An 18,925-nucleotide genomic window follows, 5' to 3' on the forward strand; every position below is an offset into this window, starting at 1 on the left:
ATGTGAAGTTTGAAGGAGGATGTGCATGTCCCACAGAGATTTTCCACAGATTCGTGTCTGCCTTGCACGCCCCCATGTGAAAGTGAGCTACCCCCCTGCCTACAGCAGCCTGGCAGGATGTCAGAGCAGACCAATCCAATTTGTGAAAAATAATTGATCCAGCTGCCTAAATCTCTGCCATTTTCTCACTCCAAGAAGTATATTTTTGCAATTATCACACATGTTGAGCAGCAAACACAGATAAAAGTTCAGTTTTGTCTCAGTTCACTGCTTGACAGCTGTAACTATATATATATATATTTATACATACATATATATCTATATACATAAAACAGTGCTCCCAAATGATTTCTGCTGAGGAGGAAGGCAATAGCTGCTGCATACTCTTTGCTTTATATGGATTTTTTTTCCCACTATTTGCAGAAGACAATAATAAGGAGCAGACAAAATAAAATTAAAAAATAATTAGTGAGAGAAAGCAGTGAGAAATAGCAATTGTTCTGAAGGAGATAGAGGGGATGAAGGGAATGAAAGCAAATCATTGATCCAAAATGCTCTGCCATTTGATAGCCAAGTAGCTCACCTCTGAGTGCTCTGACACCCCAGTGCTCTGGGTGATTACCCAAAGCTCATTGATGCCTGGGGGAAGGAATCTGCCAACCCAACTGACTTTGGTTCATCCTTTAGCCATGCAGATGATAAATCCAGAAAAAAAAAAAAAATCCACACAAAAGAAAGGTTGTGCAAGGCGTGAGAGGAGAGAATGTTTCCTGCATTAACATTTCAGAAAAAAACATTTCTCCTGCAGCTCCCACTAAAAGAAGGGCAGCAGGAGGTTTAGGGAAGCCTCTCTTTGGGGTAGCACCGAAGCATGTTTGTTCACCTGTGACTGAACCTTAAACATGGCCATTAATTAGGGAGAAAATGCTTAAAGCAGTTTGGATCCTACAGTTGCCTGGGGTGTTGTGTTGAGGGGGAGTGAAAACTTCAGAGAAGTCCATGTGCAGCTGAGCTCAATCTTACATTGCCTTTTCATCATGGAAAAACCTGGGAGAAAAGGTGAACAGGACCTGAGAAAACTTGCCTTTGGTGCTCTGAGAGCCACCCAGTACAGCCAGCTCTGTCACACATCTGTTGAAGCAGTAAAAGGTGGTATCACTTATGTCATTTCTGGAAACCTGGATGGAGATTTGTAGTAACAAATGAATTTGTAATAATGAACAAAGTAAATTTGTAGTAACAAATTTACGGCCCCTGTGTGCCCTCTACTTAGGACACCAACTTTATGGCTGACACGGCATAAATACAGGATACAAAAAGGAAGGCACCAAGACTGTCTTTATGGACCTCACTGTACCAGCAGCAAACCCTCTAAGAAATTACCTTAAAAGTCACAAATGTGGCCATTAGATGCTGCCTGATGTCTTTGCTGAACACCTTGGTGCTCTATCCCTGGACTCCAGGGAAGCTGAAGCCCCAATGACCTTGGATCCCACAGGCGTTGTTGGACATGCCCCAGGCTCCCAGGGCACAGAATATCTCACTGATTTACCAATTAAAAAACATCAAACAAAAAACCCAAACGAACAAAAAACCCAAAAAACCCAAAAAATCAGATTTTGACAGTGAGCCCTGTGGTGTTGTACTTAATGCAGGAGTGATATGGAGTGATCGACCACCTCGGAAACACTGAGGAGGTAAAGGGAAACTTAAGTTCTTCATTGAGGCAACTTTTTCCTGCACTTGGTTGGCGTGGGGGTAGGGGAAGCTGAGAGGGCGCCCTTGCTGTCCCACACACTCCCCCACCCCGGCTCGCTGTCTGCCCGTTCCCATGGATACGCCGAGGATTCTCTGCCGAGGGATGCGGGCGATGCGGGCGGCGGGAGCGGCTCGGCGGATGGCACAAACACGGAGCGGATTCCCCTTCCCGACCCACGGATCCCATCCCTGGGTGTGGATAAAGGGATTTCTCCCCCACACCGCCGCAGGCTTCACCCGCTGGATGCTCGTGCTGCGGCACCAGCCGTGCTCTGCTCACTCCTCCAGCTGCAGCCCCGATTTAAACCGGCATGCAGGCAGAGAATGGAGAAAATGTTTCCCTAAAAGAAACCCCTAAACTGCCCCCTAAAAAGCAGCCAGAGCTGCTGCTATGGCTACAGTACATACAGGGGACAGAAAATTTGATAATGCGGGGAATACGAGCAGGGCAGGCATCCTGCCGAGCCACAGAGAGAGCTGGTCTAGTGTGGAACACAAGCAGCAATCCAGGGTGAGACCTGAGAAGGGTGGCGGTGGTTCAGATCACCATCATGGGCAGCTGGAAGGAGGCAGGAATTTCAGGACCCAAGGGAAAGGTGGGGAGCACACAGCACTGCCCACCCAGTGAGGGAGCAAAGCAGCCCCTGCCATTCCTTACTGCTAAAGCCAGGATGTGCCCACATGGAATACACTCTGCACGTTGAACTACTTAAGGAATTACTATTTCCCAATAAAAGAAGCAAGAATAATGTGTTTATTTAAAAATAATCTGGAATTTTCTTTTCCCAGGCATCTCTGGCGACAATAATGGTAATAATCAGATACTGGGCTGGAAAGAAGGAATTACTTAGTACATCATCCTTGTCAAAGCAGACCTAACCCTGTGTACATACTTGTCAAACATCCCCACATGTTTTTAAAGGTCTCCAGTAGTGGATGCACATGTTGGCCCACAGAAAATCGACTCCATTCTATTTTTAAATTCAAGTTCATCTCGTTTGAAAGACTTTTTTCATTGGTCACCAGACCACAGTTTCACACACGAGTTGTTCTCCTTACTCTGGAACACCAGAGCCTTCTCCAGTGTCATCTGGTGGCAGGCAGCGTGGGAAACAGCTCGTGCTCTCTGCATACTAAATCTCCTTCCTCAGCCTTTGCTCTTCCTGACAGGAATACTCCTAAGAGCCTGCTCTGGGAATGATAATTAGTTTGCTGATTAATCATCAATGCTCAATGATACAGTGTGATTCCTGGTTTGGAGGGAGCTGTGTCCCCGGGCAGGAGAAAACTTGGGATGGTGAAACATCAGCCCAAGGCACGGGCAGGTCTGGAGTGAGAGCCTCACCCACCCACACTGGCTCTCACCAAAACCAGGGCACAACCTCCAGCTCTGCCTGCAGACCTCACCCGGCTCTTCCCCTTTCTCCCTTTAACATTTCCATGGCAATTCTGGGGCTTTCCGCCCCCTCGCAAAGGCTGCCTTTGTTCATACAAGTTGTAAATTTGTTTCATTTTCTCCTGGAGCTCCCACACCATCAAGATCAAATTTAAGGTGTTAATTAAATGGAACGTGTAACACTTTACAGTCCAACAGACAGCAATTTGGGCTAATGGCAATGGCTGGAGGTGGGTTACAGCTGTGGGCAGGGCAGGCTCCGATTGCCCCCTGTTGGCTTCCTGCTTACCAATATTCCTGTTTTCCTATACATCCTCCCACTCCTTGGATTTCAATAATTATTTGACTACACCTCCCTGACAGCACTTTTCAATTTAAAGGCTTTACTTGTCAGCTTATACATGCATATCTGCAAAAATAATTGTTCGTGTTTATGGTTTTCAGCTGCTCAGCCTCCCAGGTGTCTTTAAGTTCAACTTTATTTTGCCTTCATCTTAATTCCAGAGCTGCAGAGGAACACAGAGCAACTTCCAGGTTAGCTGGCTGATGGGTTTTAGCCAAACATTGTAAAGAGTTCATGGTCGACCATGAACTCATTTGAGGCAACAACAATCACACCAGGTCACAGCCTCTGCATAACAACAAGCTGCCTGCAGCAAAATCCAGCTGCAAACACCTCTCAGAAAAAACCCAGAGTGCCCCAAAAGTGCCCCTGCATTGCCTTGATTTGTGCACCCTATATGCCAATATAAAAGATTATTTTAAAATAAATTTTTGCTTAAAATTCTTTTCTAATAGCGGTTAAGAGAGTTTTCCTGATGGATGGTTTCTATTTTCTGCAAGTTTATATGAAAGGCTGAGCTGATTGCTTGGACTGCATAAGATCTCTTGTAGGTATGAACTGTCTAAAAACAGCATCATATTTTCCAAACAGATTTACCCTCAGCCTGAATACTTTTTGTGATAGTTGGAGCAATTCATAAGAATTTGGTATTTGATACTGGAAATGCAGCCTCTTTCTTGTTCAGTTATTTGGACAAGATACACACAGATGGTGGTGTCTTATTTTGGCCACTCTCAGAGTAAAAGTTTGCAGTGTATTTATATGTAAAAGTTCAAAATGTGTTTTTATGCACATTCTTTGCCATCGACCTCTAATTCCCTGCTTATGCCAAAGTCTTTGCAAACAAACTGATCTGTTACAATCTCCTCAGAGCAAAATACAAGACGGGTACAAGCATCAGCAGTGCCAGTCCAGGGTTTCATTTACTTATTTACAGATAACTTGGTGAGGGATTTTCTCTGCTTCAGTTAGCAGCTGCTCTGCTTTTTTTTTGCAGCAAAATCATCAGCTTCAGTTTCTGTCGTGGTGGAATGGCAAACTCAGGAGTGAAATGGGGGATAAAGCCAAGTGAATGCATTAAAGTAGTGCACACTGTTTGCTGCCTAAAGCTGTGCAGTTTCCTGTTTCCTCAGTCTTAGCTCAGTTTTTAAGCATAAACAGCTACACTGCTCTACTAAAATGAAATGAAAAATGTTTAAAAAAATATCATCAGAACCTTTTTATTCTGGAAATGCTTTATAATCTGCCACCACATCACCACACTCATGTGATGACCAGCATCTCACATGGAACAGAACAGGTTAATTTTTCCAAGGCTGAATCATCACAGAATTCATCTATAATAGGCCATGCAGATTAAAAAGCTAGAGATGCATTTAAATACCCCCAAAGTAATTTGGTTAGTCAATGAACCACAGTATCTTCTCCCCACTCTCTGGTTCACTTGGCATCCATCACTTTTATTTTGTATCAGATACTCATTGTCTGGAGGGAGAGCAGATATGTGATCCAAAGAAAGGAGCATCCCATTGAATTGCTGGCACAGAACATAACCCTGTCATTATGCAGCATTGTGGTGCAAGCCAAAATACCCGGGTTTAATGTGTTCTCTGCAAAAAAATTATGGCACCCACATCTCTGCTACATAATCTCAGCATGTTATTAAAACCAGATTTGAGTTCATCCTGGGGGAGCTAACATGGCTTGGTTGTAGTTTTAAACTCCTATTTCCACAGATAGGGATGATTTGGACACCTCTTCCTTTTTTTCTTTCTTCTCATTTTTTTCCCCTTTTCTTGCAGAATAAAATTTTTTAAGCTGACATCCAGTTTTTGGATTTTCGCAGCACAGAAGCTGTGACACAGTGCTTACCCCTGAAAATGTACACTGTGAAGCTGACAGCTCAGGAAGAGGTGAAAATTGGATAAATGACTAGCAAAGATGGCACGAATGTAGCAGACCACCTTTCCACTTGCAGCCATGGGCACCAAAAGTAGCAAGGGAGCTCAGTTACCCTTACTGCCATGGCCTCTCTCCTGAAGCTCCAAGCTCAGTTCCATTCCCCTCCCATCTCCTTCCAAGAGCTGCCTCACCCCTCCCTGCCCATCCTCACCCCAAGCACATTGTACAGGTGAGGTGCTTGGTGTTGCACAGCAGGGGTGCAGCACATAATGGTTAAATACCTACAAATGTTTCTACCCTATTTCTCTTAGCAAAAATTCACAGTCTGGCTGATGCTCACTCCAAGGTACAGCGACCCTACCCCACCACTGTGTCCCTTCTGGCACATGTCCCAGCAGAGAGAAATCAGTTTTATTCCACCACACACCCCAGCAGCACAGATGCTCAGAGAAATCTTCAGCAATCTCATCTCTCAGAAATAGCATCTGGCACCAAAACTTTATTCAGAGGGAGTTACCTGGCTCGGGAGAAAGGCTGAAGTCAGAGCCTCACAGCTTACTTCACTCTCTCCACCCAGGAAACCTTTAAATCCAGCATGAGTGTGCCAAGCCCATCACTGAGGGCTTAAATCCTGCTCACAGGTAGCTCTAGGCAGTTGTGGCTGCTCTGCAGTCACAGGCCTGCCCTTCATTTTAAATATGTATATACAGGATTTCTCCTTTACATTTCTGGTAGCTATTGATCACAGTGAGACCTGTGAAAGGTAAAAACACAGAGACCATGGTGGGTCCCCAGATGAACCACCTCAGGAAGGGCAGGACAAGAGGCTGCATGAGATAAATTGGGGTTTTGGGGATTGCTCTTGGAACACAACAGGGGGGGTTGCCAGGGTGAGACCAGTCCTGGTGGTGGAGGTCCTGTGGGGTGCATGGAAAGTGGCCAAATGCCTTTGCTTCAGGACCTCTAGCACTGTCAGATACAAGGGAAAAAAAAATCTGCAATATCACAGCCTAATTCCACACTCCGTGGAGAACATAAGAAAACCAGAGGTGACTTAGCAAAAACTGCTCATGCAAATCATCAGTGGGGCTGCCCTGGGATGCTGCAGCATCCTGGGCTCTCTGCAGGCACCTGAGTGCTGCAAACCTCTGAGCACCAAAACCAGGGCTCCAGTGCAATAGGTACCACACTGAGGCTCAGGGGTTTGACTTTTGCTCAAACACGTCCAAACTCTTTTGATTCACTGACTCCTGGCTTACCCAAAAGGTAAAGTTGAAAGGTTAAGTGAAACAGCAACAAAACCAAAGCCAAGAAGGATTTTCATTGACTTTTGAACAGGGTGAGGGAGCACTGATTTGCACCAGCTCTCCAGAAAGGGAATAATTGTAAATAAACATCCTCCACACCTTCCTCCCACACACACAGGCAGACACACTCTAAGCTGCTATCTCACTTCATTCAGCTCCAACAGCTCCCAGTTTCAAGACAATTAACCCTTTTATTATTAGTTCCAGTGCATGGCATGCTGGCATTTTGCTTTTATATCCTGAATCTTCTAGCTCAGGCCAATTAACCTTGTAGGATGAGGAGGGAAGCCTGAAAGGAGATCTCTCAGCACAGAATTGCACTCAGGCAGTCCATCCATCACAGGGGGACACAGGAGCTCAGCTGGGGGAGCAGCACTGTCCCTTCACTGCATGCAGATCCAGCACCAGCACAGGCTGTCCTGCAGCCAAGAGCCACTTGTGAGGAGCTGACCAACCTCCAGGGACTCAGGCACCATCCTATGTCCCCCTGCAGAGCACTGAACACTCCTGTGGATGTAACACCCCTTTGAACCTAAAATCCCCACTCCTGACAGCGTTGTCTATTTCGGTTCCTTTAGCCCAAAATCAGCCCTATGGCAATGAGCAGTTCTGGAGAATAAAGGAGGCAAACCTGCTTCCCACCTAAGCTCAGCAGAGCCTGTGTCTGCATTCACTTCTCTCTTCATCACTGTGGCTGTTCAGAGAGGGGGGGGCATGCAGTCAGTGCAGATTTGGGAGAAATTTTCCTTCCAAAAGAAGACACTATTGCACAGCCACTCCCTGGCCACCCAAGCTGGTTCTCCTGAGCAAGGCTGACCCAGAAACAGCATCAGGGGCTGACAAGCTGCAGATTTCCCTGTGCCACAGAGCTGTCCTGCTGCAGCAAAGAATTTAATTTATTTCTCCTGTGGGCTCCTTTTTCTACTTGTACAGCCACAGCGAGGGTGCTGGGCTTGGCTGCAGAGCTGTGGTGCCTGTGTGAGCACAGCTGGGAGCTCAGATGGGGCTGGGGACCAGAAAATGCTGAGCCAGGGTTTCAACCTCCTTGTGCCATGTGCTGCTGAGACCCAGCCTCTCCACGGGGCAGGGAAACTGCTCAGCTGCTGTTATGAAACACATCTGAGAATGGGTTTGTTCCACAGCCCAATTATGACAGCCCTGACCTGCTGTGGAGGCATCCCAGCTCCCTGCCAAGCTGGTGAATCAAGGGATGCTGAACTGCCAAGTCCACCAAACATCAAAGGAAATGAAGGTGTTCCCATGGAACTCATTTTGCTCTCTGGCCACAGAAGCATTCCACCAGAGCTTCCCTTTGAAGAGGCAGGCAGTGAGGTGTAGCAGGATCCCCAGCAGCTCCTCAGCCAAGGAGGGCTTTATCTCCTCTGCAGTACAAACCAAAATGTCTCAAAATTATTGTGGAAAGTCCTTTTCAAACACAATAACAATAAATAAAAGGAGAGGCAAAAATGGCTATGAAAAGGGGAAAGGTAGTAAAAGAATTAAGGCCATTTGTGAATGGTTTGAATTTCCAGATAAATTCCTTACTGCTTGCCAGCTGTCTGTGTCCTGAAACTTGGCATAACTACAACAGACACTGAACGTGATACAGGCATTTGGTTCCCCATATTAATCATGCAGAGTAGAAATAGAATACATCACTTTTGTGTTTGCCTCATCAGCTAAGGCTTTATCCCCATTAGACTTAATGGAAACCTTCACTTTCCTTGTGGCCAGGATTTCAGGTGCAGAGCAGAGCTCCAGGAGGGCACTGCTGTGATCCTGACAGAGAAATTCCAACAGTTCAGGCTTATCTCCTGCACAGTCAGGGCTAAAATAGGATGTTCCTTGGTCCTTTACAGAGGACAGAAATCCCAAAAGAACAAAGGAAAAGGATATCAGAATCAATGAGCTGCTGGTGCTGGAGGGGAGAGCAGTTAGGTGGAGGGAGAGCTGGGGAGCTGTGGGATGGCTGGCTCACCCTGGGCAGTCAGGACATCCCTCTCTCAGGGAACATTGGCTGGACTGGATTCTGTCAAGTGAAGCAAAATGGTCCCACATGACCTTAAAATGTGTTAAAAGGTCAGTGCACACCTCTGTGGTACAGTGAGAAAAACATTTTGGAGCACTGCCAGCCTTGCCCATGGTGCAAAGCCAGGAGGGGAAGAAGAAATGACTCATTGCAGCATCTCTCCTTTCTCCTTCAAACACCAAACACGCACACAATTACCCTAAAACCAGAATGTATCAGGGGGTTAGTATAACAATACATGTCTCATGCCAGTATTGTTCTAGAAATGTCTTTTTTCTTTCTTTCAGCTACTCCCACAGGGCAGTAAGCACAATACATGTGCATGCATCTGGTGTGCCACAGACATCACAAAATGAGTCAGGTCCTCAGCTGGTTTTATTCAACTTGGCTGTCCTGATGGTTTTAATTTTTTTTTTTTTTATTATTTGAGTTCCTCCTTCCAAACATTTCCCCCTCTCATATTCTGCATGCAACAATAGCACCATAATATCTAATTTTATCATAAGCATCTCTGCAGTATCTCACAAAAGAAAAATAGATGTGTAGATGCTGCTGACAAAGCAGCTGTGTCTGACTGGCATTTTGTTTAACAATTCCTGACATCGGATTCCAAATCCTACCTTCACTTTCCTATTTAAAAAGAGTTTCTCCTTCAATTCTGGTTATCTAATACACTAATCCTGAAAGTCTGCTTTTGAATACCTTCATGCTGGGAGTGGATTCTCAGGTTATTCATGGCTGACACATGAGAACAAGTCCCTTCCTCTGGGCTCACAAGCCTGCACATCACATCACATCACATCATTCCCCTGCAGCACTGATCATTTTGTCCCGTTAGAGTTGCCAGGGTTTATTCTCCTGCTGGACAGAAACTCTTCTGATTTCCGGAATGTGAAGCTTCTCCTGGAAGTATTAATTCCAAGTGTAAAAGGGGGCATTTTGCTTAAAGTTTTTGTCATTGCTCTGGGGGAGAAAGCACTTTTATTTAAAAGGTCCACTGATGACTTTGGTTTTGGTTTCGTGTTGCATTCCCATACCTGGTGGAAGTCATCACCTCCTTCTGACCTGGAGAATGGTGTTGCACCTGGCCATGCTGCTGCAAAGGCCTCATGTGTGTTCTTACTGAAAAAACCACTGGATTCTTGCAAAATGTTACATTTTGCTCCACTGCAGTGCATCCCAACACAACAACTGTCTTACCAGCTCGGATCAAAGGTAATTCCAGCCCAAACCCAGTGCCTTACTGGCCTAGGAGCAAACAAAGTGACAGGAAAAACTCCTTTTCCTCACTAGACTGTCCTCCCTTCCAAATATCTGCCACCCAAGGACTTTCTGGATGTTACCTGTGAGGTCAACCAAAAAAGTGCTGAACAATGAGTACCACATTCCAACTGCATGGGAAGCACCCATTTCATTTGATGCTCACCATTTTCATTCTGCTCCAGAGCTTTCCTGCAACCAGACCCTCCAAAGGAGTGCCAGAAAGAGGGACTCATGGCAAAGTTGCCATATGACTTCATGACTCAGTCTTTTGGCAGCATCTCATGACAGAGTTGTGGTGACAACATTCAGTGTGGCCATCTGTCACCCTCTAGAGGAAGCTCCTGCCACCCCTTGCTCCTGAGAAGGCCCTGGCAGCTCCCAAGGACAGGAGCTGCTCCTTCATAGCCAAAAATTCCAGGTTTGGTCTCCTGGTCCTGCACCCATGCCCCTGCAGGGTATTATACACACAGATCTGCCTTCCATGCTCCACACAGCAAATATCTGAGACCCTTGAAACACACTATTCTTGAACCTCCTGTGAAAGAAATCTGCTCTTATGACTAGTCCTGTATTTAAAGGGTTATCCATAAAAAACACCAAGGTGCGTGTCCTGCTTTTACCCCCACAAATGAGCTCCCGTGGTAATCATAAAATCATCTGATGGTTTCCTGTTAATCTGGAGTGACAGATTTGATTACAAATACTGGATCTAGGGGGAAAAAAGCCAAATTACAAACTTTTCCCTATGTATCAATCGGCCAGAAGTGCGACAAATAGAAAAAGAACTGAAAAACTCTCCATGTGGCTCATCTTACATGTGAGCACATAAAAATAGACCAAAATCTGCAGGAGAAGGAAACAAAATCCATTATCATCCTTTTTTTACTTCAGAGACCATTGCAGTGGTTTCTGAAAGCACACTCTGATGTGTTGGGATCTCTGTGAGCACAGGAGGCAAGGACAAGTGTTGGTTTCACATCACTGAGCTGGAGACTGTGACACCACTTCCTGGGGACCAGCACCAGCCTCCTGCTCCCCTCTTGTACAACCCCATTTATTGCACTCAGTTCAAAGGGAGAATCTGGACAAAGCCAAAGATGCTCCTGTTCTTTGGCATCTCTAAGTCACAATGCATCAAACCCCTCTGGCTCTGAGGAAATCCCCCCGTGATGAAGTGCACAGACTCAGCTTTTGCTCCCAGAGGATGTGTGGTGACAGCCCATGGCCTGGATCTGCAAAGCCTACACAGCCAGCATCCAACTTACCAAGGAGCAAAGCTCCCACAAAAGCTTTTTCCTCCCTCAATAATTGTTATGGAATGAAGTATTTTCCATAATAAAGCGTTTCTTTCTTAATAAAACATTTCTTCCTTGCCTGTGACCATTCCTAGCCAGTGGGGGAAAGCACCAGAGGCTGGCTGGCAGCAGAGCCATTCTCTCTCTGCCCCACTTGGCTTTGTCCCATGGAAAACCCTCGTGTGTGGGAGGAGCACTGAACATCAGCTTAGCAGAGGGGCACCAGGAGCCACTGCAGGTGTGGCCAGAGCAGTTTGCACAAGATGACCACTGCATTATGCAAGCTGAACTGAAATACTGGTCAGAGGCAAATCTGTCAATCTCCTTGACTTTTCCAGTGTTTCATCAGAAGCTTTCTGCTGCTGGAGAACCATCCAAAGAGCCAGGGCAGCCTTTGGAGTGCAGCAGAATTGCATAACTCCAGCTATCTCACACATGTCTCTGCCTGTTTACACAAGAGGGGAGTCTGGTCTTGTGGTTGCAAAAAGGCAACCAGCAACTGATTCTGAAAGATTGTTGTTTTATTCTCAGCATTCTGAGAAGTCAGGTAAAAAAACCCCAAAACTCTGGAAATCAGGTGAATAAGTTCTCTGCAAAGCCTGCAATAAAAAAAATTGTAACACATGGCTCCAGATCTCACTTTCTCTGGACAACCAAGTGATAGCACCTTCATTAAATTCAGCAGCACATTTCCACCTGGGAAGAACACGAGCCACTATTCCCATTTCAAGGGGCACTAAAAGAAACATGCCTTTCCAATAAATCTTGCACCTCTGTTCCCCTCTACCCCATTAAAAAACATAGAGCAAAAAGAAACTCTTAAACTTTCACATATGAGATGTAAAGGTAGAATATTAAGAAGACACAAAGCTGTTTTTTTTTTTCCTAACCTCCAAATTGCTAAGAGGATAACTCCTGAACACTGACTGTATTCCAGTGCACTTTCACCTAACCCATTTAAATCCTCAGCCCTTCTGAAGTGGCAGGATCTGCATGCTCCTTTTAAAGGGTTGTTTTGAAGTAGTGAAGGGTGTTTGTTCCAGTACATGAATAAATTTAATATTTCAGTTGCATGTATTCCTTCCCCCTGACATTGCTGTTTGGGATTTGCTTGGGAATCCCAAAAACAAGGAACACTACTATAAGTCAAACTCCTCTGGAAGGGTTTCCCCATCCAGTCTCTCTGTGCAAAGCCCATTTTGGCTTCAGCAGCTCTTTCAAAGGAAGCTCTTAGAAAAACTGCATCTCTGCAGACAGGGCTGTGCTGGGGAGTTAAATAGTTCCATCATTATGCTGTCTAATGCCTTCTTTAGACCAGGCTTGTCAAATATTTTTGACATTATGCATTTCTCTCGTACTGACAATGATTTGGATCTCTTGAAGCTTTTCAAACAGCTGAGCTTAGCTTCAAAAGTGAGCTGTGAATGGAGGTACTTATCCAGAGAGCCCTGCTGCTCTTTCAGGCCAGCTCTCACCTTTCTGCACAGCTCTTCCCTCCAGCTTTTCATACCAGAAGTAACATGTTTGTGTGTTTTTCACACTTGCAAATGTAAAAGCCACAATAAGAATCTCAGTTATTAACATGATGAAAAAGTCAGAAAGAGAAGATACAGCAAAAATGGCACCTCTCCCAGACAGCTGTAGGACAAGTACTCTCTGTGGAGCTGCAGTCCAAGATTTGTTTGGGATGATGAATAATACCTAATGACAGATGATTGGTATCTTAAGAGCAACTCCATTCCTCCTCCTTACTCCATGAGTCTCACAGAGCTGACCTTTTCATAATTCCTGGTAATTTTCACATCCCATCCTCAAAACACAGCTGAAATGAGTGTGCTGAAGTGCAGTGTGGGACCAGAAGGGACACACCAAGCAGGGGAAAAGTGTGAGCAAAACGTGACAAATTACTAATCCACACCTTCACAGAGCGAGGTCCAGGTCCAGTTTGAGAGTTGAGTGATGTGTGTTTGATGGCTTCAGCTGAGCTGTATCAGACAGAATGGGCTATAATCCACTTTATAACTGGCACACATTAGTTGATAATGCTTAGGGGAGGGTTGGTGGGACAGAACGACACAATAACAGAATTACCTCCATCTCCCACCTTGCACAAACTGTAGATTGAACTCAGATCAGAACTGTCTTCAGGACTGTTCAAAACCTCATCACAACCTACTTTGTTCAGAAACTGAATCTCAATTGCACAAATAACTTTTTTTTTTTTTTTTTTCTGGCCTGCCTGGCATTTAGAAAAGCTTGAAAATAAAAATTGTTTAGGGATGAGAAAACATATGATTCACTTTGAGATTTCTGGTAAAAGGAGGTAAGGCATGAATTTTAAACCCACAAAAGTTCACTTCAAACAAAAATCTCAAGACTTGTAGTTTGACGAATATTGAAATGAAACATCTCAGTCGTTCTGCCTTTTTTTTGGTGACAGGTTGCTTGGAGCTCTTATTTCTCACCCAGCTATTATCTGAGTCTCATATTAATTTTCAAAATATGTTGGTTAAAGCAATGTTTCATTTTTCTTCCAAAATTATCTTGAAATTGCAACTGCACTTCATGGTCTTTTACTCCATTGGCATCCTATCTTTCCAGGAGGCACTTGGGATTAACAAAGTTGAATGTAGGCTGGCAGTGACAGGCCAGAGACACAAATAACTTTCTATCAACTCCTGTAGCCCTCAGGTTTATGAGAAGGATGCTGCAGGTCCTTCCCTCACATAGAGAGCTCCTTACATGGACAACTTCAGTTTGCAAATAGCATCACCCATGTCCAACAAGGACAACTCTTCCTGCTTGAAAAGGCACAAAGCTGTAGCTAAAATAGTTGTGTCAAGAGCAACCAATTGATCAGGTCTGTTTCTTTCAGCTTTGAGTTGCTGGGTCTCTTCCTCCCCATCTGTCTTTGTGAGCATCTCCTCCTCCAGTCTCACTCCCTCTACTTTGCTTGAGTAACCCTTCACCCATTGCTGGTGGAAATTGGACACAGGAAGAAGGATTGCTGGCAAAACACAAAATATCACAGGGCAGGGGTCTGCAAGAAGCAAAAAAAGGCTTTTCTGTAACTACTGTGATACTCCTTAACTACAGCATTAATCCCAGCCATGCAGCTCATTTCTTCCCCCACTGCTCTCTTGAACTGTTCCCGTTTAGACTGAGAGTTTGCCAAAGGATGGACTCTGTTCCTGACTTGGGAAATGTTAATGCAGAGTGGTCTTAGTAAAATAGTGCCAAAGCAGTTCACCTCACATCCTCTGTGCACATCTGTGAAGTGCCAAGAATATTTTTAGGTGTTGTACAAAAATAATAAAGATAGATGTAGTTAATAAATAGGTAAGTTCGTTTCCAGCCCTCTGAGCTCCTCATTTGCTTTCAGCATAAGCCCATTTTTTACAGCTGACTGCTGTGATCTTCCAAGGGATGTGCTGATGTGGCTTGAACCAAGTTAATTTGCTTCCTTTTTCTTTCTTTTTTTTTTTCTTTCTGGATTTGCAGATGTCATCAAAAATAAACAGTACAAAGAGGGGGGAGAAAGAATAGGCAACGCAGAAACTGATTCAGAAACTAATTAAAATAAAACATAGTTCTGAAAACCTCTTTAAATTATTCAGATGTCACAATCCAAGGAAAAACTGTGCTTTTCTAGGCATCCTGCTTTTTTCCCTTCCTCCTCCCTGCTGAAATAACTAATCTAATTAAATGTTGAAGCTATCTCCATGTGAATTCAGGTTAACACAGACATGGTTTGGGAGGCATCCAAAGATCTCCAATTTATAGAAGTTTTGGAGAGTTAAATGCTTTTTTTTTTTTTTGCTGGAAGTGATGAAACTCAGGAACTAAGGGGTGGGGGACCTGGCCCAGCTGCCAATAGTCCCTGGCCTTGCTCAAAGTTCTAGGAGCACTGTACAATGAAGGGAGCAGGTCCAGCACATCTGGAGACTCGGGCATGGTTATGGCTCAGGGATTTACAGTCCCTTTCTCTCCACTTGCCACGGGCACGGGGGACAGAGAGGCAATGAACAGCTTCTGCTGCTGCACCACTCCAGCTCCTCTTTGTCCCTTTATTTACTCCAAAGAGGATCAGATAAACACTCAACCACCACTGCCATCATCTTACAGTGGAGGCACCAAGCAGAGGGATGCTTGTTCAGCTTCAAACCATGGCACTCAAACTGTTCTCCTGCCTCATTTAGAGCAAGCAACACAAATTCCAAACAGATAAAGCTGTAGTGGATTAGTGAGCTCTTCAGAGTGAATTCTTAATCCAAAGGGTGTTTCCACCAAGATGGCAACTTTCCAAAGCCTTCTCTTCATTTCATATCTCCCCAGCAGGGAATGCAGCACCCCTAAGAGCAGCAGGACAGGTCAGCATTTACCCACCATGGCAGGACCCCTTCTCCTGCCAAACCATGGGTACAGATGAGCTCTGAGCCTTTTACACCCCCAAAAGGTCTTCATTTTTGGGTGCTGAGAAGAGAAAAAAATCCTCTACCTTAACCTTTTGTATGTATGTGAATATTTCAGGGAAACACCCAAGGAAATTGCTGTTTCAGGCTGCTTGTGGGGATATTTGTGCTGGCTGAACCTGCTGGCAATGCATTAAAAGACTGCAGCAGACCATAATTCTCACTTAACCTACTTTATATCTCCAGCAATTATCACTGCTGCTGGTGCACTCCTTCCCTGACTTACAGAAAACACCCAGATTCAGTTTCTTTGATCTGCACCTCATTTCCAGCCATCCCAAGACATAACCTCCAGGAACCACTTCTCACACCCCTGAGTGCTTTACTCAGTGTTCTTCTTTGTCTTACCAAAGTGTAAATCCTCCACCCATTTTTATCCCCAAACCCAGCCCCTGCTCACAGGCCTTGAGCTTCCCTTGCCCCAGAGCAGAGCTGGGAGCAGTGGTGTCTCCTGCAGCTCTTAATCTGTTTTCAGTGGGCCATAAATCACCCAGATATACTGCAACCATTACAGAACCTCAACAGAGTGGGAAAAAAATCATTTGCTTTACTGTCAACATAAAAACTTTTTTATCTTCATTGACAGTTTTATTTAGAAAAATCTCAGCTATATTTTAATTTGGCTCTAATGATATCTCTCAGAAAGCAGAGTCTTGTATGCTAAAGTTTATTGCAATAGCAGCTGCTAATTTTCCTTTTTCCACTTTTTGGTTTTGTTTCACAGATATTTTTTAAGAAAGGATGCTTCTGGAGTATTTTTGTTCCTGTGAAAAAGGACAACCTTGCAAACTGGCTAATTATCAATGGTTGCTGAAGATTCATCCATGTTGCCATCAGCACTGGAATTCAAAGGGATATATTTAAATCTTTATCTGGGGGAACACCTACAAATTTACTTCACAGAGAGAATGTTGCACATTTTAATGGAATACCATCCTGCCTTTGCTCTGTGAATATTTATCTCTCAATAACAACAAAACCAATGACCTGCAGTCAAAGTGCAGGGGGCTAGGGAAGCACTTCTGGATCTGTAATTTCAGTGAGCAGTCTGGATGCTGAGAAAGGAGGCATCACTAGTGGTATGAAATCCTGTTTTCTGAAAATAAGGAAAAGAAATGAAGGCATCTTTGCTTTTGAGCTCATTCTGTCTTTTCTCCTGGTAGGTTAGCCAGAATTTCCTGGTTCATGACCACAATGAATTCATTCATGCACAGGGAGAGTCCATAAAACAGCAGCCAAGGCTCTCTGTACAGCCAAAACCTTTCTGCCTTCCATAAAGCATTTCCTTTGGAAATATCAAAGCTTCTGCAGGGCTCAGCTGTGGGATTTTGTAAATCAAGCTTAATAAAAGTCTATAGGCTGGTAGAAATCCTTGCTCATAGAAAATGCCTTGCAACAGGCCCGAGCTCTGCCTGTGCCTCCCTCCAGCCCCACCAAACAGCTGCAGCAGCTCCCTGGAAAAGCAGGCTGGAGATGGGGACATGGAGAGAGTCAGCACTTTTGGGGGCAGTTCCCACCACACCAAGGTCCGTGTAAAACCCTGAAGTGTATGCAATTAACCCACTACCTTAAAAAGTTATATGTGGCACAGCATTCTTGGTAAAAAAACTGACCAAAAAACGCCCCTAAACCAAAAAACCACAGGCTGTCAAATAAATAGTGATGGTAAAAGAAGTTGCAGAGGGATTGTGCTGTCTTTGACTAGACATGGACAGCGAGAATGGCAGATGGATTGAACTTCTTTAGAATCTGGCTTTGTTTGTTTTATTTTAAATTGTAACAATATGAAACTGATCTTCCAAAACACTTTCTTTTTTCTTTCTGAAAGATGAAACCCCAGAGCAAGAATATTTGTGCTGGAAAAGAAGTTTCTCAGATGAATAGCTTTGTAGAGATGAGGATAGAATTGCCTGAAATAGCTTTGTTTTGAAACAATACATTGTCTCACAGGAATTTTAGACATTCTTTACCAAGGCAGCACTTGGCATTATATTTCATGCCTTTCAAAGTGTCTATTTTCATAGGAAATGAAGGAAGGGGGTGGGAAATATGTTTTTCACCAAACTGACTTTGTGGTTGTAAGGATCTCAAGCAGGAAGATGCTTAAGAATGGACAGAAGAAAAAACATGATATCCTATTCATCCCAAATGACAACAGGAAAAATAAAGAAACACTCTCTCCAGATTATTTGCATGAAGAAAGGTTTTCTTTGAAGAAAGTCTTCTCTTTATTGCTGAAAATATGTTTCAGCCTGACTGATGAATGCTGGAGAACCGCAAAGGTGAATTCAGGAGAACACAAAAGAAAAATATTGCATAAGGATATAACATTCCATCAGCTCAAATATAGTCTCTAGGTTTTCCTATCAGCCTATTTTCTCTGTCTGGCATGCTTGTTAAGCCCTTTTTTTTTTTTTTTTTTTTTTAAGAAAATGTCATAGAGTATTGTTTGGATATGAGCCCTATTTACAATGCTTCCAAAATCTGAAGGGTGTGATCTGGTGGTCTGGTTCATATCCATGTGTCTCTAAGGTCCAAGGCACAAGCTCCAATAGCTTTCCCATAGCCCTGTGGAACCACTATTGTGGTCTGGATTTATCTTAGAATTCCTCCAGGGCTCAGATTTCACCTCTGGAGCATCAAATCAGTCAATCTCCCTGTGATTCCATCAGCTGTTGGAAAGCACCACAGAGAAAACTTGAAAATCCTATCAGGTACACAGAAAATTTCTGTTCCTGAGCTGGAAGCCACACAACTCCATCCTCACAGGACACAGTGCTTTTTCACTTTGCAGTTAATTCCTGTTCACTACCATCTTGCCAAAGGGCTGGCTCACACCTCAGCCTCCCAGCTTCACTTTCAGCTGGTAGTTAAATCCATCATTCAAATAACGTTTCATTTGCATATTCCTTCTGAAGAAAGGTCCATTGTGGGCACATTATTACTCACTCTCTATTTCCAGTATAAATTTGAAGTCACCTCTTTGTCCCTTGTGCAGCCCACACACTGACGCAGCATCTTCTCACACTTCTCTCCCACACAGGCAGCTCATGAAATTACACTCCTGAGCCATGAAGGGGATGATGGATGGCTGGCATTTCTCTGTTTTATGCAGGACTGGCTTACTCAGAGGCTGGTAAGAGAAGTTTTAGCTGGCCCA

At 44.3% G+C, this 18,925-nt stretch overlaps 1 long non-coding RNA gene across 2 annotated transcripts in view; it reads right to left on the bottom strand.

The window, feature by feature from the left end:
- The window catches only part of LOC108961908 (uncharacterized), a 138,626-nt gene extending 132,625 nt beyond the window's left edge, over positions 1-6,001 (bottom strand). For both annotated transcript variants that reach the window (XR_007778289.1, XR_001990320.3), the window contains exon 1: positions 5,917-6,001. This is a non-coding gene — a long non-coding RNA (uncharacterized LOC108961908). The remainder of the gene's footprint in view (positions 1-5,916) is intronic.
- Between the last annotated feature and the right edge of the window lie 12,924 nt (positions 6,002-18,925).

This window comes from Serinus canaria, chromosome 9 (assembly GCF_022539315.1).
Source record: "Serinus canaria isolate serCan28SL12 chromosome 9, serCan2020, whole genome shotgun sequence".
Lineage (NCBI taxonomy): Eukaryota > Metazoa > Chordata > Aves > Passeriformes > Fringillidae > Serinus > Serinus canaria.